The sequence below is a fragment of the Cetorhinus maximus genome, chromosome 8 (assembly GCF_964194155.1).
Source record: "Cetorhinus maximus chromosome 8, sCetMax3.hap1.1, whole genome shotgun sequence".
Classification (NCBI taxonomy): Eukaryota; Metazoa; Chordata; class Chondrichthyes; order Lamniformes; family Cetorhinidae; genus Cetorhinus; species Cetorhinus maximus.
The window spans coordinates 45,755,619-45,781,672 of NC_135886.1; positions in this window are offsets into that span (position 1 = coordinate 45,755,619).

Consider the following 26,054-nt stretch of genomic DNA (forward strand, 5'->3'; position numbering starts at 1 on the left):
GAACACTACATTAGTAAATTATTCACTGCACTACATAGAGGTTCTAGTAAACGATACATTATTACCTCCTGTCTTAAATAAAATGTACTGATATCCCAGACCACTGCATCACAATATAACACTATGTATGACTTCTCAATATGAGCTCCTAGCATTTGAGGGGCTGCAGCATGTGGTGCAAAATCACACATTTTGCCCAGGTATATTTAAATTCGCTAACTGGAGTCATTTTATTATAAAGGTGCACTATACACATGGATGTGACATGTTTGAAATTAACATTAACTAGGGTAGATAGATGCTGCCATTCACCGATTATTAAGCTCCTTGACCAACTATTCGGCTTTAGATGGGTTCCTCTATTTAACGCACCATACCTACTGGCTTCTCTTACAACAATTCTCAATATTTATTATCAATATTGTACAAGGTTTTTTCTAATGCCCTTTATGTAAGTCTTATTATTTCTGTTAAAGGTTGCCTTGCTTCATTAAGTTGACTGTAAGTTAATAATCTTTCCTTTTCTTCCAATACTAATTTAGCACAACATTAGACTCCTATGAGAAATAAATGTTAACTTGGCATTTAAAGGAATTATAGATCATGAATGTGGCCTAACAAAAAACCCTTTGATTGAATAAATCATTGGAATAGGTACTGTAACCTGGGCAACTTGACAAATCGAAACTTTAACTAACTAGTGAATTTCATTGATTTTGCTCAAAGTCAGTCATATGGTTTGGTGTTTTCCAACAGTAGAGGCAGTGTATCAAACAATGTTTAATATGTTAATTGTGCCACTGTGCAACCATGTTTAATATTGCCTGTCCCTTTAAACCCACAAGCCTAGTCATAGTAGGTAAGGGACGTTGAGGTCAATGACATGTTAATTGCTCCAGTTTAGGGTTCAAGCTCAGGATCAAGAGTGGATTAAGTCGGTCAAAGACTAAAGCAATTGATTGGAGGACTGGAAGAAAATCTTGGAAAACAAAGAGACAGAAAGATAATAGAAAATTTTACAAAGGTAATCCAAAGAGTTTAGGGAAAAATCTCCTCCTTCTCAAGGTACCATGCCAAAGACGGCATTGGCGATCATAGATTTCCATTGGATGGGTCCCTCTTCATTGGATTAAGCTTGGCAAAGTACTGCAGTGGTTTGCCGTTGCCTTCTGCAGTATGACTGACCAGGAAACACTCCTGCTCTTACCACCTGCCATTAGATGCATTGGAAGGATCAATAATCAACCTGTTTGGCCATGTTATGAATGCATGACCATCATGTCCTGCAGTGGGGCTGGAGACCAGAGCTTCTGGCCCAAAGAGAGGGACGCTACCACTGCACCACAAGACCTTCTATGGAGAAATATATTGCACTAAAAGCAAAAACCAAGCAAGTGAATTACAGGAATCCACGGACAAATAAAAAACTCAAGGGAAAACTGGAGGTCCACTTGTGTAGAAAGGGCCTAAAACTGCTCAAAGACAATCCCTGGGTTTCTGACAATGACGGGAAGCTGGATTCACTGCAGGTTCCTAGATCACAAGTTCATGGAGGAGTTTACCCCATAGCCAGGTAGACTTCAGAATGGTAAGTGTGAAGCAACTTGGAAGGTTATGAAGAGGCAAGCAGTGCCGGAATCATCTAGGAGTGTGGCACTCTCAAACTGGTATGCAGCAGTAAAGGAGTGCAGCCCCACGTCTATCAGCGTGCACAGACCTGCACAGTGGAGTGAGGTACAGCAAAGTGTTCGAATACAGTGTTAATTGAGCATTCGATACTGGCGGGGAGAGACAGCAGCTCTGTTACAACTAATATGAGTCTCGTCTATTACATTGCCTCCCTGATGCCAGGGTAAGTGACATCACAGAGAGCCTGAAATCATAGCTCTGAAGTCATGGAAAAAATGTTACAGGGAAGAAGAACATTGAGGATCTGCAGCCAGAGATTAAGGAGCTAGAGAGAAACTTCAAAAAATATAATGCACCAGGTGGTAATCCGTGGATCATTGCCATGCACCAGTGAGAGTAGAAATAGGAAGGTCACTAGCTCATGGCACAGGAATAATGCATAGCTGGAGACATGGTGCAGGGGGGAGGGTTTCAAATTTCTGAGGCAATCGAAAAAGTTCTGTGGCAGGATGTACTTGTTCAAGATGGATGGGTTGCACCTGAACAGAGCTGGAATTAATGTTCTCTTGGGCATGTTAATTAGTGCTGTGAGTTAAAAAAAACAGGAAGTTAAGCTAAACCAATATAAAGCATTAGTTCACCCCCTGGCTGGAGTATTGTGTTAAATTCTAGGCAACTTGATACAGGGAAGAAGTGGAGGCTTTGGAGAAGGTAAAGCACTGTTTCCTATTTTTCATCATCATCATTGCCATATACTCCTCCAGCCACACAACCCTCTTCGACACCTGCTGTCCTCTAATTTGGGCCTCTTGTGCATTCCCAATTATAATTACTCCACTATTGATGGCCATGCTTTCAGTTGTCTAGGTCCTAAGCTCTTGAGTTTCCTCTCTACAACTCTTCACTTCTCTATCTCACTCCCCTCCTTTAAACCACTCCTTAAAATATATCTCTTTGACCAAACCTTTCATCGTCTGACCTAATATCTCCTTATCTGGTTGGGTGTCATACTTTATTTTATGATACTCCTTAAAGCACCTTGGAAAATGTCATCATATTAAATATAAATATATAAATATATGTTGTTGTTTTTATTCCCCCACCAGATGAAATAACTTATCTTTCTATACTCTATGAAAACTAGCATTGTTTTAAACACCTCAATTAGATGACCACTCAAAAGCCTAAACTGAAGAGAATACAACCCAAGTTTATGAACCACATCCTCGTAATTTAACCCTGACTTTTGCCATGCACCCCTTCTAAGGAGAGTATATCCTTTCTGAGCTATGATGCTCAGAACTGAATGCACTTGTTCAGATGGGTCATGAACAAAGCTCTGTACAACTAGATATTAACTTCCTCCCCTTTGTATTTCAACCCTTTTGGGATACAGGTCAACATTCAATTAGCTTTTTCGATTGGTCTTGGTATCTTTAGTGATTTGTGCACCTGGGCATTCAAATCTCTCTGCTCGCCCTCAGTTCCTAGTCCCTCATATGAAGAAGATATTCTTATTTTTCTTCCTTGGATCCAAAGTGGATTAAATCATACTTCCTGCCATTAAACTCCTTCTATGGTTTTGCCCACTTACTTGTAGAGAGCCAGTTTGGAAATGAAGGCTTGAATGGCCTCTTTATGTGCTGTAAGCATTCTGTGACTCCATATTTTATCAATCTATACCCCTTTGTAACTCCCTTCTTCTATCTAAACAACTTATTGTTCTTCCTAACATTGTTATCTGAAAACTTGGATTTTCATCCAACTTTTCATCTAAGCCTGTGATATATGATGAACAGCTAAGGCTCCAATACCACCTGTCACATTCCACCAATCAGAATATATTCCCATTAACCCTAATCTGTTTCCTACCAACCAACAATTTTCAACTCCTGTCCAAAGGTTACCTCACATTTCATGCGCACAGAACCTTATGAAATGGCTTTTGAAAATACATATCAACAACATCCATAAATTTTTCCCTTGTTAGTGACATCTTCAAAAGATCTCATTGGATTAATCAGATATGACCAAAGCTTCCTTAATCCATGCTGACTCCCTTTGATTAGCTCATACCTGTCCAAGTGCTTAGTCCCTGATTATAGATTCTTGGAACTTCCCCACAACTGATGGTAAAGCTGCTGTGGTAGCGAGAAGTGAAAATGTGGATTCTCTGCCCCAAAAGGTTGTGGATACAGGGCCAATTGAAATGTTCAAGACTGAGATCAACAGATTTATGTTAGGTAAGAGCATCAAACAATATGGATCTAGGGTGGGTAAAGGAAGTTGAGATACAGATTAGGCGTGACCTAGTTAAATGGTGGCATAAGTTCCAGGGGCCAGATAGTCTATTCACGTTCCTATGGTTCTACATTAACATTGTAATATTAGTATATTGCATTAAACCCCTACCACATACCTTCAAGATATGGGAGAGAGTCATGGACCAGAAATTCAGAAAAATAGTGGAAAGTCAGTTCAGATTCATGCCTGGAATAAGCACCACCAATGCCGATTTTTGTTTTGGGACAATTGATGGAGAAATACCAGGAAGGCCAAAACAACATGAAGGTTGTATTCATCGATCTGGAAAGCTTATGACCAGTGAGATAGAGAGGGGTGAGGCCATGGAGGGATTTGCAAACAAGGATGAGAATTTGAAAGTCAAGATATTGTTTGATCGGGGAGGCAATGTAAGTCAGCCAGCGCAGGCATGATAGGGTGCACATTCTCAAAATTAGAACTAGGCTATTCAGGAATGAAATCATGAAGCACTTTTTCACCCAAAGAATAGTGAAAATATAACTTCTCTTCCCCATGCTGGGTCAAGACTGAGATTAATAGATTTTTATTAGGCAAGCACATCAAGTGATCTGGATCTAATTAAATGGTGGTACAAGATTAAGGGCTGAATGGCCTACTCATGTTCTAATGTTTCTACATTAATATTTTGCTATCAAGGCATACTAGCACATTGCATGTTGCACCACATACTATATTGCACTTCACTACATATGGATGTTTGTATATTTGCAACCCACAATCACTAATACATCACCCAGTGCACTATCTAGCAATCCTGGTGCATGATAATTTTTACCCAAGGATACTATTGCATTTAACAGCATTATTTGGAAATCCTAGTGCCCACAGAGCCAGGCATTTGAAGGCCAGCACAGTTCTGTCAACTTCTTCACAAAGGATTATATCTTTTCTGCGATTATGTACAAATTCCATCTCAATGCACAGGATGTGTTCAGGTTCCTTCAAGCAAGCACTCCCTCTAGGCACCAAATATGCTGCACGACTTTCAACAAAGGCCAACCCATCAGGATTCTCAACTCCTCCAGGATTCTCAACCCATCTAGCATTCTCAATCCCTCCAGGATTCTCAACCTCTCTTGCATTCTCAACCCCTCCAGGATTCTCGACCTCTCTCGCATTCTCAACCCGCTCAGGATTCTCAATCCCACCTAGTGTTCTCAGTACCCTAGCTACCTTTTTTATCTTTATTTCTTTCATGGGATGTGGGCATCTCTGGCAATGCCAGCATTTGTTGCCCATCCTTAATTATCCTTGAGCTGAGTGGCTAGGCTATTTCAGAGGGCAGTTAAGAGTCAGCCACATTGTTGTGAGTCTGGAGTCGCATGTAGGCCAGACTGGGTATGGATGGCAGATTTCCTTCCTGAAAGGACATTAGTGAACCAGATGGGATCTGTGAATGTATCTCTACTCTGTACAACACACTCACCTCCACATTGATGGAACCCACTGAGAATCTAAAGGAAGATAGTGAACAAGATCTAGGACACCAAAAACAAAAGAAAAATGAAATGTAATCTGAGTACAAATGGTCAGAATCAATACCTGCATGTGATGGTCAACTCAAACTCATGCATTGAGCATGAATGTATATTTTGCTGCTCTCTGCTAGATGAATGGTGGAGAGCATGTATTGGAATAGCAGTAATACACACATTCTGACTTTCTCTCCAAACACAACCACTTTGGGAAGTAATCCACAGACCTGCAAAGGAAAGGTTCATTTACCTGAAAAATTTATTGAAAAATAAATGGGAGAACTGCTCCCATACCAGACACAAGTTCCAACTACCACTGATAGTGGTAAGAGGTTAATTCCTCTCAGGTCTAGGCAGAGGCCATACTCCAAATGCCCTGTTCTTTTTTTTCATTCATGGAATGTGGACATCCTGGCATGGCCAGCATTTGTTGCCCATCCTCAGTTGCTACTTGAGAAGGTAGTGATGAGTTGTCTACTTGAACTGCTGTGGTCCATGTGGTGAAGGCACTCTTACCTAACTGTTAATGAGTGAGTTCCAGGAGTTGAAGGAATGGCAATATTTAGAACAATGAGGAGAATGCAGTGAAACAGGTCTACCTCCCCCACCCCTTCCCTGATCTCTGCACCTGAGAAAAGATGAGGGAGGGGAGCAAAGGTTAGGAGAAGCAGCCCGTGTTACTGATTTGCAGTGCTAATGGACTTTCAATGGTAAAAGCTACTTTGCCATTGATATGAGGAGATGATGCATGAGCTCATATGAATACTGCATATTGAAAGCCTCACGCAGCCTTTTTCATATAGTCACTGGGGTTGTTGGATGAGTCAATAAGTGAGGGTTGTGGTTCTGAATCATAGCTACGAAGAGCTGCAATTAGCTTTTACTTATTTTAGTTACATGACTATTTTAATTAAACGCTAATGTACCAGAGATTGAGTCATAGATGGGAGCAATGATCGATTCATTCCATAATGACTAACACAATGATAGAAGTAGGAGTGAAACCATAGACACGTTGACTGGAATGATTGCCATTATGTAAGCTATCCTCTATTCCTGTATACTTATACATGCAGGATTGGTTTTCTTTTGACATAAGTAGCTTGTACTGGATTTGCACTGGAGCTAGAAGTAATGAATTGGTTCCCTATTTCATTTCCAGGATGCTTTAGAGCTTAATGTATTAGTGTACAATTTAGCTGACTATGCTCTTTACTTTCTGCCAAGGTGCAGGATGGTATGATTGGTGCTGTTGACTTCTTTGTCAATACATTAGGAAACAAGATAGCCTTGAGTTAGGAAATCAAACATTGCTCCCTTATTGATTAATTATGTGCTTAATGGCAACAAGTTGGCATCTGGTGTTTTGTAGGATCAGCCTTATTCCTGGAGTCTTGTTTACAGGAAGTGAGTTGTCTAGGACACTAGAGGCCTATAAAAGTTTTCTTCACAACTTGTAGGGACCAACAAGAGATAATGGCTCGACGAAGGCTGTGTCCCTACCCAGAGGAAAAACAAGTTAATTGCGTTTATTTCTCATCATGACTACTGCTTGGAGACATTGGGTAGAATTTTTACAGGCAAGGGGAGGGGGGCTTTGGGATATGTGCGGGGAGTTAAGTTCCCGAAAAGTGATGTTAGGTTGGGATCCTGTCATCATCCCAATTCTCCCTGATTGGACCCTGGTGGGTTTGATGGAGAATGGAGAAGCCTCGTATAGCTGTCAGATAAGACATTTAACTATTCTAGTTAAGCAATTAAGTTCTGTTTTAACTAAAGTTTGTGGATTTAAAAGGCAGCGAACCTATTTTCCAAGCTTTGTGAAACTTGTCAGGGTCATTGGGGCAAGTGCACAGTGGGCTGTGTCCCTTGCTGGCTGGGAAGCTTTTGATCAATGGAACTGAAGAGCTGCAGCCATGGCCAGGTGAGAACACTCCTTCTCAGAGGGGCTTTCAGTGCTTGGCAAATGATTGCCAATTTCTTGGAAGTCACTTCATCTGACTTGAAGTTCACTCAGCTTCAGCTGCACTCCTCTCCTGCCAGCCTTCACCACAGCATGGGAACAGCCTATGCACCTTCAACTTCCACCTCTGACAAAGAGCAAGACAAGCGGCAACATCAACACCAACCCCAACAGCACCAGCATTAATTACCTTCTCCTCTGCCACATACCATTCCACAAGGTGGATGGAATGAACACAGATCCAACTCCAAGGAGGCAAGACCCCAACACAGAATGTAAAGGCAGAGGGTCAGCTCTCTCAACATGTAGGCGTTGTCACCAATGGTGGAGTGATTAGAACCGGGAATGCATAAGAGGCCAGAATGGGAGCAGTTCAGATACCTCGGATGGTTTTAGGGCTGGAGGTAGTAACAGGGTTAAGAAGAAAGCAATGTCATGGAGGGATTTGAAAACATGGCTGAAAATCTTAAAATTGAGGCGTTGCTGAATTGGGAACCAATGGAGATCAGCGAGCACAGGGGTGATGGATGAATGGGACTTGGTGCAATTTAGGATACAGGCAGAAGGGTTTTGGATGTTTAGATTTATGGTTGGGTTAGAGGTGGAATTCTGAAAGGCAGTTTATTCCATCCTGAAATCGAAGTGAATCACGGGCCAGAATTTTCAGCTTGGCGAGCGGGAGTGGGGGCCACTCATCGAGGCGTCATTTAAATTTTCAGCTCGGCGGGCGCTCAGCTGAGTCGGCTGTGTGCCCGCCAAGCTGTCAAAGGCCTATTAAGGCTATTTAAATATCAATTTAAGTAATAAACTGAGCTGCCCGAACAACCTTAAGATTGGCGGGCAGGTGAAGAGCCCAGGCGGCCTTCGCATTTTTCTTGCAACCTCACCCACGGGCGGGATGAGGTTTCATGAAAGGTTTATAAATTTAATAAATTTTTTCATTAATGTTCCTTGACGTGTCCCAGCTCATGTGACACTGCCACATGAGGGAACGTGTCTTAAAATATTTTCTTTTCTTTATTTAAAATTTTTAACCTTAAACTAATCTTGCCTCAGGGAGATTTCTGTGCTCTTGTGTGCGCATGCGCAAAACTCAGGGAATCCTCCCCACACACACAGGGAGTGCACAGTGCTTCCGGGCACACGTCACGCTGGGCGGGCCTTAATTGGCCTGTTCATGTAAAATGCCAGTGTGGACCTGATCGGGTACGCCCCTGCACAACCCCCCCGACGGGGGGATATTTCTCCCCATAGACTGATTCAACACAGAAGGAGGCCATTCGGGCCAATGTAACTGTGTCAGCTCATTGAAAGAGCTATCCAATTAGTCCCACTCCCCAGAGCCCTGAATTTTTTGTTCCTTTTCAAGTATGTATTCAATTCCTTCTTGAAAGTTGCAGTTGAAACTGTTTCCATCACCTTTTCAGGTAGATCATAATATCTCACCCCGTAAAAAAAAAATCTCCTCACCTCTCTTCTGGTTCATCTCCTAACTCTGAGTCTCTTGTACACTGATGGTCTTGCTAGTGATAACAGTTTTCCCTATTTACTCTATCAAAACCCCTTATAATCCTGAACATCTCTATTGTATCTCCCTTTAAGGAGAGAAACCTGAACTTTTCTCTGTAACAGTAGGTGAAGTTTTAACCATGGTGCGTCGTTTCTGATGGTGGAGCAGGAAGTGAGTGCCAGTTCCCCACTCTTGTTTTTACCCATTTCCCATGCGATTGTAATTAAAATTTAAAGTGCCGGCAGTGTGCACAGGAGACACGTGCGATTCCGCGGTGGGGGAAGCTTTTCAGTGGTGAAACCCGCCATCAGCTGACAATGCAGCAGGTACGGGCGGACAATACACTAACCTCCTGGACAAACAGGGAAGCTCAGCATCATGGTCAAAACTTTCCTGCCCAACTCCGTTACGATAAACATAAGACCTATTGAGAGCACAAAGGGTGCTTTTCAAAATTAAATTTCTTCTTCTAAATGTTTCACGTTACATCCATTTTACAAATTCATGTGTGCATCATTGTTATTTTTTGGGACTAGCTTAGTCAGAGAGCTAAATATACTGGCACAGCTCATGGTTGGCACTCATTGATAGTTACAGGGGAGTTAAGGACATTTCTTTATTGTAGAAAAAACAATGGGCAGGATTTTAAGTTCAGCATGCGGGCATAGTCTGCAGGCCCGAGAGCGGCCGGAAAACAGGCCGCCACCTACGATCGGCCCCCGACCGCGATTTTGCGCTAACTGGCCAATCAGCAGACAGCCAGCGTGAAAGGTGCGCTGAAAGGCTTAGCGCTGCCGGGGTGGGACGGGAAGAGGGTGAGCACTGAAGTCAGCGTGGGTGTGGGGGAGCGCAGAATGAAAACTCTCTGGAATCAGAGAGCTGCCTCACGGAGCTGAACAATTCAAATCCAATAATAACAGATTTTATAACCTGGAAAAAAATGCCCACGCATCAGAAACAGTCACCTGAACATATACAAGATTAAAATTCAAACATTTTTATTTTTTAAATGAATACTGGAAACCTCATCCCGCCCTTGGATGAGGTTGCCTCAATAAGGCAAATGCCTCCTGGCCGATTCGCCCGTCCGCCAGCCGTAACATTGGACGGGCAGCAAAAAATCACTGTTGATTAATACGTTAATGGCCTTAATATGCCTCTTAACTGTCAGCGGGTGCACTGCTGACTCTCGTGTGCGCCGACCGACTGAAAGGATGCTTACCTGATGTCATCACGCGCTATTTCACTCTTGAGCATGTCGGGCACTTGTGCACCCGCATGCCGAGCGAAAACTTCAGCCCAATGATGTGTTACTTTTTTCACTCTTTATTAAATGTTCATGTTAGTGCCCCATTTGCACTCGCGACTCTGTGGGGCATGGCTGACCTTGCAGGCTCAGCTGGCCCTCCCTTCTATGCATTGTAAAGGACATTGTCCGAGATCACTCTCAGCGAGGATAATTGAAATGTTATAGGTGAACTCAAAGAACTGCAAGGACTCTGCTAGCCAACAATTTGAGATTGACCCAAATGTGCGCAGTGCCGACCACACTTTAGGGCCCACATTTTCTTATCTTGACTGACTGACTACCAACCCCACCACATCCAGGACACCAGGCCCTTGCCACTTCCACTCCCCCATCGTTGCAACACCACCCCCATCGTCCCCAGGTTTCCTCTTCCACTCTTGCATGCCCCCAACCCCACTGTTCACCCTACCCCCTCACCACTGACTTACCTAGCCAGTCCTGAGACTCCATGCAAGCTTCCATTCTCCTGCTCCCCGCCCTCGTGCCACAGAGTCACACAAGGAAAACAGCTGACTTCAGACACAACTGCATAAAGCTGACTGCTGCACGCCACCTGTAAACAAAGGTGAACTGGGTGCCGCGAGATTCTCGTACGTCGCTGACTTTATCTTGAATGTAGGATATAATTTCAAAAAGTATTGCGCTAATGAGTATTCATGGCATACAAATATAATACACGTGGGATCCCAACACAGGCTGGCGTGAGGCTTGACCCGCCACAAGCACACCGCTGACTTTATCCCCGCATCTCAACCCACCATCGGGAAATCAAGGTTTTGGCTCCCGCCTAATTCAGTCACCCAGCAGGCCATGTTTCCCACACTTGCAGACTCCATAAAATCCCCTCCCAATATCTAATCCATAGTACCATTGTGGTAAATCTCCTTTGCACTATCTCCAATACCTTGACATCCTTCCTAAAGTGCGGTGATTAGAATTGGGCATGGAAGCTCATTGATATACGAAACATGAACAGGAAATGCTGCAAATACACGGCATGGATTCCATTCCCATAACACGAGGTGGTGGATGACAGGATTGACCTGGAAAGCATTGAAACAGTTGAGACTCTAGGTGATAAAAGGCACGATTGCGGGTTTTAGCAGCGGACGATCTCAGGCCTGGCAAAGACAGGTCAGTGGCTTTACGGGAGTGGTGATGGGGGGTGGGGTTGGGGTGTGTGGAATTGGTGGTCTCTGCAACTGGGGAGATATGAAATCAAAAGTTCAACTTGGAGTCAAATGGATCGTTAAAGTTGCCGACAAGCTGGTTAACTTGACACAGTGGCCTGGGAGGGAGACAGAGTTGGTGGAGATGAACCTGCTAAGTACAACCCCACGTGGATCAGTACTACACTAGGCAGTGAATCTACTAACTGTGTGTTCAGGAGGACTTAGATTTTTATTGATAGCTTTTTAAACAATGCTTTTTTTTCTTCACCTGTAGTATTCAAGGCTGTAATTCCCATTTAATCACTAAAATCCTTTTGTGTGAATTGAGCTGTTGGCATAGATTCCATACAGGTCCAAGGATAAAAATTATAATAAAATCTTATTGATTTTTATAAGCTGTTATATCTGAGCTATAAATCACAGCAAAGAAAAGATGCCAGCTTTAGAAAGTCTCCTACCATTACAAGCAAAATAAAACATGGCCAGAATCTAACTTAGTTTAGAACTGAAGTTTTAGAAAATTAGATTTTTTTCCCCTTAAATAGAAATACAAAATTGTTCTTGGAAAAAACCAAGCATAATCATATGGTTATTGATTTCACTCTGTCTCTGACCCTCAAGTGCTTAATACCTTGTTAAGTGTAGAGAAGATCTATGACCTGGTGGGTTAATCAGCAGCCTTTGGCTGTTCACTCTCGATGGTGTTAACTGGCTTAACGGGTGAAAGTGGCCATTCTGAGTTCATCGATCAAGACTCTACAGTTCCTGCATTGAAGCATCTTACTGCTCCTTCAATCATTCCTCTACTACGTTACACCATAATCATTTTGCTGTTGATCAGACTCGATGTGAAAAAGCCACTGATGTCGCCCAAGGTTTGCCTTTTGCTAATTTAAACCTGTGTCCCTGTCCCAGACCATGTTTCATGCCTTTTCTTGATACACTTTTTCTATGTTATTTATCATTTTAAATATCTCCAGGAGAACTACATGGAATTTAGAGCACAGAAACAGGCCATTTTATCCAACTGATCTACGTGAACATTTATTTGCCATGCGAATTTCCTCTGACCCTATTTGATCTCAACATATCAGCATACCCCTTCCATTCCATTCTCCCTCATATACTTATCTAGATTCCCTTTAAATGCATCTAAGCTGTTCACTTGAACTATTCCATGTGCTCGCAAGTTCCACTTTCTCACTACTTTCTGGGCAAAAAAGGTTGTTCTGAATTCCTTATCGATTAAGGAAAGCCCAATTTTCCACACAACTCATATTGTGGGATGTTATAAACACTAGCGTAGACCAATTGGGCCAAATGGCCTGTTTTGATGCTGTACATTCTATGTAGTCCTATTTAAATCAGCGATCAGCCTCGGGGCTTGAATCTGAACTGCCCCCAGTGTTTAACTTTTTCCTTGGGCAGGATTTTCTGGTCTCACCCACCTTGGGAACCATCACAGGTGGGACAGAAAATTTGATGGACCAGGAAAAGCTCCATTGATTTTGGGTGATAATTTCTGGTCCCGCAGTGGCTGGGACTGCAAAATCTCACCCCTTGGGCAGAATCGTCTGTCTGCCGGGTGGGCCAGAAGGGACCAGGCGCGGGTGGGCACCGCCATTTTAGGTGGGCAGGCCAATTATGTGCGCCTGGTAGCGCTCAGCGATACCCGTGTGGGGGGGAGGGAAGGGGAAGGTGGGGGGGTGGGGTGTGGGGGTGGGTGGGAGGGGTGGGAGGAGGGAGAGTCGGGGCCTGCGCTCCTACGCTGGCCGCGTGTGAAAGAGTGCAGAAACCTTCCTGAGGCACAGAGCTGCCTCAGGGAGATTAAGTTCAAATTGTAAGTTTAAAATAGAGACAGATTAAAATTATTTAGACACGTCCCTCATGTGACAGTGTCACATGAGCTGGGACATGTTTATGAAATGTATGAAAAACATTTATTAACTTAATAAAACCTTCATGAAACCTCATCCCGCCCGTGGATGAGGTTTCATGAAAAACACGAAGGCCACTTGGGCTCTTCGTTTGCCAGCCAACCTTAAGGTTGGATGGGCAGCCCTGTCAATTATTTAAATTACTCTCCTAATGGCCTTAACAGGGCAATGATAGTTTGGTGGGCATGCAGCTGCCTCCGGCGTGCGTCCTCCGAATGGATAATCGGAATGACACGTGGTGACGTCGGGATGCACACCCGACATCGCAAGTCATTTTATGCGTTGGCATGCCCCTGCACGCCGAAGAGAAAATTCTGCCCCTTGTGTAGTTACTTTGCATCTGTTGACATTGGTAGATTGAATGCTGCACAAGCTGAATGCGTTACCTCAAACTGGCATATTCCTGGGACTTGACTTCAAGTCCAGCCTAGATTTATTGGTTGAAAGTTTTCTCTTTCTACTGCTTGAAAGGACCTTGCGCAACTTAACCTAGTTTCCTGTAGAATTGTGTCAGTACCACACAACTGGTTATAATTTAGCACTAAATCGTCAGCCTTCCTAAAGGCCAAAATGACGACTTGTATAGGGAATAAAAGTGCTCTAAATGCTTTGTGTTCAGTAATGTACTATGATATTGAGGTTGAGGCATGTTGTTAGGATATTTACCTTGATTCTAATCTGATAGTAGGAAGGCTGGAGGGATAGGCACGTATAAGAATTCACACAAAAGGAAATGGAGAGTTTTGGATGCATTCCAGGCATCGGAGAGGAGGCAGAAGGATGAGACAACGATAGACCCATGGGGGCTTCTGGAGGCAATGTTCAGGGGGACGGCAGGAAGAGAAGCTATTGCTGGCAATTCCCTATGGAACAGGAGTTGCCGTGTAGTTTGTTTCAGGTGATAGGGAGATGCCTTGAAGCAAAACTGGAATGGTCTTATATTGCCAGAATCATAGGGTGTTGTACATGTATTTAATATATATGATTTTGTAAGAAAGAGTGTAAACTTGTACAGTTTATATAATTTGTATTCTACCTATATGTCCTCATGGCAATCCAAAGTATTTTTGAACCATAGTGATGTAGAAAAGTGTTGCATCCAATCACCAGATATTTTTGGTGTCATTGACATGTAAATGTTGGCCAGGTCACGGGGGGCACTTCTTCACTTTTCTCGAATAGTGCTTGAGATCTTTTACATAACCCCAAGAGGGCACTCAAATATCAGGCTAGATTCTATCCTCATGTTTCTGAAATATCTGTACATGCTACCTTCTAACACCAAGGCAAAAATGCTACCATGGAGCCAGGACTGCTTGGAAGAGCATGTGGGAGGCTAAGGCCAATGACCAGGCAAGGCTGGAGCTGGGGAGCTGCTGACGATCTTAATGGCGGGCATTCATTTGCGTATTATAAGGATGCCTCCTCCTAGGCAGCTGGTCAAGCCTGGCCAGCAGGTGGCAGGAAACCATCAGGGAACAATTGGTGGGACGGCACAGTTGGAGATTCTCAGGGATGGTCCCTGGCACTTGGAAGGCAGCATCAGCTTCAAGCTGTGAACGACAGGGCTAAGTCAAGGCTGTGGAATAGACTGGTGATTAGAGGGCTGGGGGGAGAGGCTGGGGATCAGGAGGGTGATGGTGCTGCAGATCGGGAGGGCTGGGAGGGAGGTAGATGAATGGAGGACTGAGACAGATCAGTAACTGGGAAGTGGGTGGTGGCAGGCTGTTGATGGAGTAATGTGGAAGCCTGGGATCAGTATGGCTGGGGAGAGGTTTCCGATTGAGGGGGTAGGTAGGGGATCAGGAGGTGTGGGGGTGGAGCTTGTTGATCCAAGTTGGGGGAGGTTGACACCTTCAGGGTTGGGAGTCCTCCTGCTCCTCCTAGCCTACAAGGAATTCTAAAAGGGCCTTGGTGGCTTAGCAGCTCCTGCCTCAGATCAACTGCAGGGAATCCCATAGATCAGGTGCCCTGCCCTTACATATTGTTAAGTTTTATTTGTGACACTCGCAGGCTGCAAATTTGGCACATTAATTAGGCTCCTGACCAGAGATTCGTCTTTGGCCTAATTTCTAAAGTTTATACGCTAAAGGAGAGGCAATGAGGTCAGGCTGCCTGATCCTGGTATCCTTACAACTCCCTTGTCCCCCCACCCCAACCCCTTGCCTGCCTGTTCAAATTGTGGTCATGGTTTCCCACCTAATGAATTTCTGGCTTCAACCATGCCAGCAGGGAGTGTTTTTGAGTGCTAAGGGCACTTTTGGGATGGGTCACTTTTGATGTCCAGCTGGAGGTCACTGCTGGCATGTGCTCTCATTGGCCTTAACCTTCCTCAATCTCCCCACAGAGGGGGAGATTGTCTAAGTTTAGTGAGAGGATTCATAATGCATTGATCTTCAGGGATGGGGTCCAGGCTGCTCAACGCTTTCCTGATTCTACTTGGAACCTGCTTCCTATGCTCTGACTGAAGATGCCCTACTGGTGCTTGATCCACGTTGCTGATAGGTGGAGTCGGGTGTTGCCCATAGTTGAGGAAGCATTTTCTTGCTGCTGTCACTGAAAGTTAAGCTAATGCTCTGGGAAGAAAATGTGGGGGAGGGGGAGAGAGAATAAGGTAACTTGTGGTCAAAGTTGTTCAAGACAACTATCGGAAAGGAACAAACTGGGGCTTTGTTCTTTAGAAAAGAGAAGACTGAGGGGGAACCTGATAGAGGTCTTTAAAATTATGAAGGGATTTGATGGGGTTGGCGTAGAGAAAATGTTTCCATTTTAAAGGTGTCCAAAATTAGGGTCAAGCAATATGAGATAGCTAACGATGAATGCAACAAGAGGCAGAATTTTCGGCCTGGTGTGCGGCCGTGATCAGCAGGCCCGGGAGTGGCTGGGGAATGGACCGACGACCGCGATCGGCCCCTGACCGTGGTTTCACACTGGCTGGCCAATTAATGGCCGGCCAACATGAAAGCCTCCTGAAAGGCTCAACGCTGCAAGGGTGGGGGGGGGCGGGAGGAGGGCGAGCGCTGAAGTCAAGCGTGGGCGAGGGGGACCGTGGAAGGAAAGGCCCCTGAAGGCAGAGAGCTGCCTCAGGGAGTTGACGAACTTAAAATCAATAAAGACAGAGTTTAAAATCCGGAAAAAATGTCCACGCGTCAGAGCGAGACACCTCAACATACGGATGATGAAAATTTTTTCAAAACATTTTAATCTTTTTTTTTGTATTTAATCACGGATACCTCATCCCGCCCTTGGATGAGGTTTGCACAAAAATGGAAAGGCCGTCTGACCGATTTGCCCGCCCGTCAACCGTAACGTTGGACGGGCAGCAAAAAATCACCATCAATTGCTGCTTTAATGGCCTTAATAGATCTCTTAATTGTCGGCGGGTGTGCTGCTGACTCTCAAGCGCACCAACCGACTGAAATATCGCAAAGTATTTCATGCTCAAACATGTCAGTCACGCGCCTGCACGCCGAGCGGAAAATTCTACCCCTAGGCATTTAGAATAAACTTCTTCACTCTGAGAGTGGTAAAAATGTGGAACTTGGGACATTTAGTAAAGCTGCATTTAAGGATGACCTAGATAAGCACAAGAGGAAGAAAGAAATAGAAGGATATGCTGATAGTTTTAAGATGAAATAAGGAGATAGGAGACTTGTGAAGGGCATAAACACCGAAGCAGCTGGGCTGAATATTGTAAATTCTATTTAATGCTATGTCGCAGCACCTGACTGGAAGAGACTCCTGTCTATTGCAATTATACCTTAACCAGCTTCCAATCTTGGTTATCTGGCAGAAAACACATTGCAACACAAAATATGGCCATCGCTGAAAAGATAATGATGTAATTGCTGAGCTATGGCATTTAAACTCATCCCAAGAGTGCAGGCTTGAACCACAGATTGATGATGACTCAATCTATCAACGACATGAGCCAAATTCAATTCGTCCATAAGTGAAAAATAACACACGCTCCACTAATTGGCTATAGTACTCCTGAATTTATTTTATAACACAATTAAAAAAAGTGTCCTGTTCAATATATCTCTTAGAATTGATCCAGGTTTGGTTCAAGGAATAGCTGACTCCCTTATCCTTAATATCAATAAAGGTGGGATTCATATATACCGCAATGAAAATGAAACATGAATTAATTCTACAACATGTACTGGACAGGGCAGCCTTTTATATTGTGTTACACTCCAGCCTGGAAATCTGAAATACAGAGACACAAGTTGTTCAGAATTTCTTTGAGTAAGACCACACAACCTGCAGACTTGCCACACACGGCACTGCAACACATCTTTTTTTATTCATTCATGAGATGCGGGTGTCACTGGCTAGGCCAGCGTTTATTGTCCATCTCTAATTGCCCTTGAGAAGGTGGTGGTGAGCTGCTTTCTTGAACCGCTGCAGTCCATGTGGTGTAGGTACACCCACAGCGCTGTTAGGGAGGGAGTTCCAGGAATTTGACCGAGCGACAGTGAAGGAACGGCGATATATTTCCAAGTCAGGATAGTGAGTGACTTGGAGGGGAACTTCCAGGTGGGTGGTGTTCCCATGTGTCTGCTGCCCTTGTCCTTCTAGATGGCAGTGGTCGTGGGTTTGGAAGATGCTGTCTAAGGAACCTGAGTGATTTCCTGCAGTGCATCTTGTAGATGGTACACACTGCTGCCACCGCACTTTGGTGGTGGAGGGGGTGAATGTTTGTGGGTGGGGTGTCAATCAAGCGGGCTGCTTTGTCCTGGATGGTGTCAAGCTTAAAATCATGAAATAGTGAATCTGATGGCCCTTCTAGTTGTTGTCATGGTCCTGCCCCTGCTGAAGATAAGAGTTACAGCTTTAGGTTGTTGCAGTAGGAAGGCTGCAGCAAAGAGAGGGACAAGAGAGATGACGGAAGAAAGAAAGTTGACTAATTTATGTAGGAATTAAAATAAAAAGTCAAAGCCTTTCACACTGGTAGTACATTGCCAGTCTTTCTGGGTAAGAAAATTGTTCTCCATTTTTATATTGAATGTTCAGTCGAGTGTCCCAACATCATCGTGATCTCGTTTGATATTTCAGTTCGCGGGCGTGTGTGAGAGTTGGCAGCGCGTGCGCCGACAATTAAGAGGCCTATTAAGGCTATTAATCAATTAATCAAAAGCTCTTTATCGCTGCCCGTCAAACGTTACGGTTGGCGGGCAGGCGAATCGGCCAGGCAGCCTTTGGATTTTTTAGGAAACTTCGTTCGCAGGCAGGATGAGGTTTCCAACATTAATTTAAAAAAAATATTTTGACATTATTTTTATTATGCTTATGTTCATGTGAGTGAGTACTATGTGGGGACATTTCTTTCATGTTTTCAAAATCTTTATTTATGTTTTCACAATTCTTCAGCTTCCTGCCTTCAGGGAGCTTTCAGTGCGCGCTTCCCCGCGCATGCGCAGAATTTTGCACCCACACTCCTCCTGCCACCACCCTGGCAGCACTGAGCTTCTCAGCTTGCTGACCGCTAATTGGCCAGGAGCCAATCGCGGGCAGTGTGCCGTTTCCTGGCCACTCCTGTGGCCCCCCCGCAGCACCAGCCCAATGGCTGGAAAATCCTACCCTATGTTTTCTCACTGTTTCATGCCTCAGGTACAAATTTATACCAGGTTCACACACTTGTGGTTAGCATTCTAATGTTATTCTATAATCCAGAAAATTCCAGAATCCAGAAAAGATTTGGTAGCAAGCATTCTGGGCTGGAGAGGTTACAGTGTAGCAAGACTCTGAATTGCGATAGCTAACTGGCAGAAAATGGAGAATATTTATTGCTTGACATTTATTTAAAGGGAAGGTGTTGCCACAGCAGCATAGTTAGGGGAAATAGATACTATTCTCTGCAGCAAAGACAGAGAGTCCTGAAGGCTGTGTTGCCTACCTGGTGCCAAGTTTAAGGACATCTCTTCTGGGTTGGAGAGGAACTTGGAGTGGGAGGGGAAGGATCCAGTTGTCGTGGTCCACGTAGATACCAACAACATAGGTAGGACTAGGAAAGAGGTTCTGCTCAGGGGCTACGAGTAGCTTGCAGCTAAATTAAAAAGCAGAATCACAAAGGTAATAGTCTCCGGATTACTACTCGAGCCACATGCAAATTGGCATAGGGTAAATAAGATTAGAGAGGTAAATACGTGGTTCAAAGATTGGTTTTGGAGAAATGGGTTCCGATTCATGGGGCACTGGGACCAGTACTGCGGAAGGAGAGAGCTATTCCGTTGGGACAGGCTTCGTTTGAACCATGCTGGGCCCAGTGTCCTGGTGAATCGTATAACTAGGGTTGTAGAAAGGACGTTAAGCTAATTAGTGGGGGAGATGGTTCAAGGGAAGTTTAAAAAATCAAAAAGAAATGAGAGAGCAGAGGTGCAGGGTAGTGAAAAAGCTAACGATAATCAAAGTGTGACAGAAAGGGGCAGAAAATATAAGCAGAAGAGTGCAGCAGAAATTAGAACCAGAATGAGTAATAATGGTGAAATGTCAAAGCTTAAGGCTCTTTATCTGAATGCACGCAGCATTTGTAACAAGAAAGATGAGTTGACGGCACAAACAGAAATAAATTAATATGATTTGATAGCTATTACAGAGACATGGTTGCAGGATGACCAAGACTGGGAACTCAATATTCAATGTTCTGGAAAAATAGGCAAAAAGGGAAAGGAGGTGGGGTAGCTTTGTTAATAAAGGAAGGTATCAGTGCGGTGGTGAATAGTGATATAGATGTAATTGATTGTGATGTGGAATCAGTCTGAGTGGAAATAAGGAATAGCAAGGGGAAGAAGTCACAGGTGGGAGTCGTCTATAGACCCCTGAAGAGTTGCCTCATTATAGGACAAAGTATAAATCGGGAAATAATGGAGGCATGTAAGAAGGGTGCTAGAATTGTCATGGTTGATTTTAATCTGCATATTGACTGGACAAATCAGGTTGGTGGGGTAACATGGAAGACAAATTTGTAGAGCGCATCAGGGATTGTTTCCTAGGGAAATACGTTGCAGAACCTACCCTGGAACAGGCTATTTTAGATCTAGTAATGTGTAATGAGGTGGGATTAATAAGACATATCATAGTTAAGGGTCCTCTAGGGGATAGCGATCACAACAAGGTAGAATTTCAAATTCAGTTTGAGGGCGAGAAACTCGGGTCTCAAACCAGTGTCCTCAACTTAAATAAGGGCAATTACAGAGGTATGAAGAAAGAGTTGTCTAAAGTGGGCTGGGAAAATAGACTAAGGGGAAGGTCAGTGGATGAGCAGTGGCAGACATTTAAGCAGATATTTCATAACACTCAACAAAAATTTATTCTGGTCAAAAAGAGGGACTCAATGAGAAGGATGAACCACCCATGGTTAACAAAGGTGGTCAAGGAGAGTATCCAATCAAAAACTAAGACACACAAAGTGACAAAAACTAGTGGTAGGCCAGAGAATTGGGAATCTTTTAGGAACCAAAAGAATAAAAAGCTAATAAAGGGGGAGAAAATTGATTATGAAAGTAAATTGGCAAGAATTATAAAAACAAACCAAGAGCTTCCAAGGGTATTTAAAAACAAAGAGGGTAGTTAAAGTGAGCGTGGGACCCTTGGAGGATGCAACTGGAGAATTGATAACGAGGAACATGGAAATGGCAGATAATTTAAACCAATATTTTGCATCGGTTTTCACAGCAGAGGACACTATAAACACCCCAAAGATAACAGATAAGCAAGGAGCTAATGGGAGGAAAGATCTCGTATCAGTCTCTATCACGAGGGACAAAGTATTTGACAAACTAATGGGACTAAAGGCAGACAAGTCACCAGGACCTGATGGTCTGCATCCAAGGGTTTTAAAGGAAGTGGCTGCAGAGATAGTGGAGGCATTGGTCGAACTATTCCAGAACTAACTGGATCCTGGGAGGGTTCCAGTGGATTGGAAAACTGCTAATGTGACGCCCCTGTTCAAGAAGGGAGGGAGACAAAAAGCAGGGAACTATAGGCCAGTCAGCCTAACATCTATCATTGGGAAAATGCTAGAGTCCATTATTAAGGAAGAAAAAGCAGGACATTCAGAAAAGCTTAACGCAATCAGAGTCAACACGGTTTTGTGAAAGGGAAATCATGTTTTATCAAATTTGCTGGAGTTCTTTGAAGATATAACAAGCAGAGTTGAAAAAGGGGAACCAGTAGATGTAGTGTATTTGGAATTCCAGAAGGCATTTGATGAGATGCCGCATAAAAGGTTATTGCACAAGATAGGATCTCATGGTAGACTCATAGGCGTTTACAGCACAGGAGGCTATTTGGCCCATTGTATTCGCGCCGTCTATAGGCCCCCGAAGAGTTGCCTCACTGTACACGAATAGAATCTAACTACACTAATCCCATTTTCCATCACTTGGCCCATAGCCATGGAGGCTATGGCAATGCAAGTGAATATCTAAATACTTCTTAAATGTTATGAGAGCATCTGTCTCAATCACCCTTTCAGGCAGTGAGTTCCAGACTCACACTACCCTCTGGATGAAAACATTTCTCCTCAACTCCCCTCTTAACCTTCTATCTCTTACCTTAAATCTACGCCCCCTGGTTATTGACCCCTCTACTAATTGAAAAAGTGCCTTCCTATCCAACCATCTATGCCCCTCATAATCTTATACACCTCTATCAGGCCCTCTCTCAACCTTCATTGCTTCAAGGAAAACAATCCCAGCCAATCCAATCTTTCCTCACAGCTCAGACCCTCCAGCCTAGGCAGCATCCTGGTAAATCTCCTCTGCACCCTCTCCAGTGCAATCACAACCTCCCTATAATGTGGTGACCAGAACTGCGTGCAATACTCCAGTTGTGGCCTAACCAGGATTTATACAGTTCCAGCATAACCTCCCTGGCTAATAAAGGCAAGTATCCCATATGCCTTTTAACCGACTTGTCGACCTACCTTGCTACCCTCAGTGATCTGTGGATATACACACCAAGGTCCCTCTGATCTTCGGTATTTTCCAGGGTCCTACCCTTCATACTGTAATCCCTTGCCTTGTTAGCCCTTCCCAAGTGCATTACCTCACATTTTTCTGGGTTGAATTCCATTTGCCACTGCTCTGCCCACCTGACTATTCGATTGATATCCTCCTACAGTTTTAGGCTATTCTCCTCATTATTTACCACCCTACCAATTTTCGTGTCATCTGCAAACTTCTTGATGATGCCCCTTACATTTAAGTCCAAATCATTTATGTACACCACAAACAGCAAGGGCCCCAGCACTGAGCCCTGCAGAACCCCACTGGAAACAGACTCCCAGTCACAGAAACATCCCTCTACCATCGCCCTCTGCTTCCTGCCTTTCAGCTAATTTTGGATCCAACGAGCCACTTTGCCTTGGACCCCATGGGCTCTTACTTTCTTGACCAGCCTGCCATGAGGGATCTTATCAAAAGCCTTGCTAAAGCCCACGTAGACCACATGAAATGCATTACCCTTAGCAACACTTCTGGTTACCTCCCGAAAAAATTCGATCAAATTTGACAAACACGACCTTCCCTTAACAAATCCATGCTGACTTTCCCTGATTAACCCGTGACTTTCCAAGTGCAGATATATTCTGTCCTGCAGAATTCTTTCTAGTAATTTCCTCACCACCAAGGTTAGACTGACTGGCCTATAATTTCCTGGTCTACCCCTTCCTCCCTTTTTTAATAATAGGACAATGTTAGCAGTTCCCCAGCCCTCTGGCACCTCACCTGTGGCCAGAGAGGACTTGAAAATTACTGCCAGGGCCCCTGGTATCTCTTCCCTTGCCTCCCTCAACAGCCTGGGATACACCTCATCCGGGCCTGTGGATTTATCCACTTTTAAGGCCGCTAAACCCGCTAGTACCTCCTCTCTCTCTCTATGTTAGTTTCCTCTAATATTTCACAGTCCTCCACCCTGATGTCTAAATCTGCATTGTCCTTTTCCATTGTGAAGACCGATGCAAAGTATTTATTGGGGACTGTACGCACGTCTTCCGGGTCCACATACAGGTTACCTCTATGGTCCCTAATCGGCCCTACTCTTTCCCTAGTTATTCTCTTGCTCTTTATATATATTAAAAAGCCCCTTTGGGTTTTCCTTTATTCTATTTATTATTCAATGCTTTCTCATGCATTCTCTTAGCTTTCCTAATTTCCTTTTTATGTTCCCCCCTGCACTTTTTATACTCCTCTAGGGAGTCTGCCATACTGAGCCCTCAGTATTTGCCATAAGCTTCTCTTTATTTTCTTAATCCTAACCTTTGTGACCCTTGACACCCCGGGTTCTCTGGACTTGGTACCCTCCCCTTTGTTTTTACGGGAGCATATTTGCCCTGTACTCTCACTATTTCATCCTTGAATGCCTCCCACTGCTCTGACAAGTAACTGCTCCCAGACTACTTGTGTCAAATCGTATCTCATTTTAGTAAAATTAGCTTTTCCCCAGTTTAGAACTTTTATTCCTGGCCCAACCTTATCCTTTTCCATAGCTACCTTAAATCCAACTGAGTTATTGTCACTATTTCCAAAATACTCCCCTATTGATACACCTTCCACCTGCCCAGGTTCATTTCCGAATATTAGGTCCAGAACTGCCTCCTCCCTTGTTGGGCTTTCTAAGTATTGGCCAAAAAAGTTCTTCTGGATGCAACTTAAGAATTTTACTCCCTCCCTACCTTGCACACTAAAACTATCCCACTTAATATTTGGGTAGTTAAAATCCCCTACAATGCTGTCTTATTATTTTTACACTTCTCTGAAATTTGATTACATATTTGATCCTCTATCACTCCCTGACTGATTGGGGGCCTATAGTACACACCCAACAGCGTGTTTGCACCTTTTGTGCTTTTTACTTCTACCCATATGGCCTCATTTGATGATTCTGCCAAGATATCATCCCTTCTCCCTGCTACAATTGATTCCTTGATCAATATTGCGACCTCCCCCTCCTTATCTATCGCCCTCTCTATCTCGTCTGAATACCCTATAACCAGGAATTTTGAGTTGCCAATCCTGCCCTTCTAGACAAGCCTTGGTTATAGCTATGATATCACATTCCCACATGCCTATCTGTGCTCACGGCTCGCCTGTCTTATTCCTCAGGCACCCTGCATTAAAATACATTCCATTTAGCCTTGCTAAACCCACTTCTTTCTTATCCAGCCTATGTTTCCTCTGCCTTCCAGACTCACTTACTAGTGTTTTAACTTCTAATTCCATCTCAGCTTCTCCCCTCTGTACTACTTTTCAGGATCCAATCCCCCTGCCAATTTAGTTTAAATCCGCCCCAACAGCATTAGCAAACCTCCCTGCGAGGATGTTGTTCCCGTTCCTATTCAGATGTAACCCATTCAACCTGTACAGGTCCCACATCACCCAGAAATGGTCCCAATGCCCCAGGAATATAAACCCCTCTCTCCTGCACCATCTCTCCAGCCACGCATTTTCCTTCTGTTCCTATACTCACTACTGCATGGCACCGGGAATAATCAGGAGATTACTATCTTTGAAGTCCTGCTTTTCAATTGCCTACCTAACACCCTAAAGTCTGCTTGCAAGACCTCATTTCTCTTTCTTCCTTTGTCATTGGTCCCAACATGGACCATGACCTCTGGCTGTTCACCCTCTCCCTTCAAAATGTCCTGCAGCTGTTCTATAACATCCTTGACCCTGGCACACGGGAGGCAAATTATCATCCTGGAGTCACGTCTACGGCTGCAGAAGTGCCTGTCTACTCCCCTCACTAATGAATCTCCTACCACTATTGCCTTTCCACACTTCTTCCTCCAACCCTGAGCAGCTGGACCACCCACAGTGCCATGGCCTTGGCTCTGGTTGGCCTTCACAGAGGAACCATCACTCTCACCATTTTCCAAGGCCGAAAAACGCTCGCACTTCCTTAAGCTGTGGGGAGTGACTATGTCCTGAAACGTGCTATCCATGAACCTCAGCCTCTTGAATGCACTGTAGTTCCCCAGCTGCTGCTCAAGCTCCAAAACCCAGAGCTCGAGTTGCTCCAGTCGGAGGCACCTCCTGCACACATGGTCACCCAGACCACCAGGAGCGTCTAGGATTTCCCACATAGCACAGGATGTGCAAATCACAGGACTGAGCTCCCCAGACATATCTTAACTAAATAGAATATGGATCCTTGTTTTTATTTTACCCTTAGTACTACTTGAGTATAGATTAGATGCTAGATCCTCTAGATAGACTAGATCCTCTGGGTGCTGCTGACTGCCTGTCTGAGGGTCCTCCTCTTGCACTCTCCTCTAGGTGTTGCTGAATGCCTGCCTCAGGGTCGTCCTCTCGCACTCTCCTCTAGAACCCTCAACAGTATTGGGGGTAATGTATTAGCATGGATTGAGGATTGGTTAACACATAGAAGACAGAGCATTGGGATTAATGGGTCTTTTTCAGGTTGGAAAGATGTAACTAGTGAAGTGCCACAAGGATCAGTCCAAGGGCCTCAATTATTTACTATCTATATTTATAACTTGCAGGAGGGGGCAGAATGTAATATATCCAAATTTGCTGAAGATACAAAAATAGTTGGGCGGGGGGGTGGCATGTTGTGATGAGGACATAAGAAATTTGCAAGAGGATATAGATAGGTTGAGTGAGTGGGAAAAAACTTCGCAGGTGGAGTTTAATGTAGGAAAGTGTGAGGTCATGCACTTTGGTAGGAAGAATGAAAAGGCAGACAATTATTTAAATGGAGAGAGA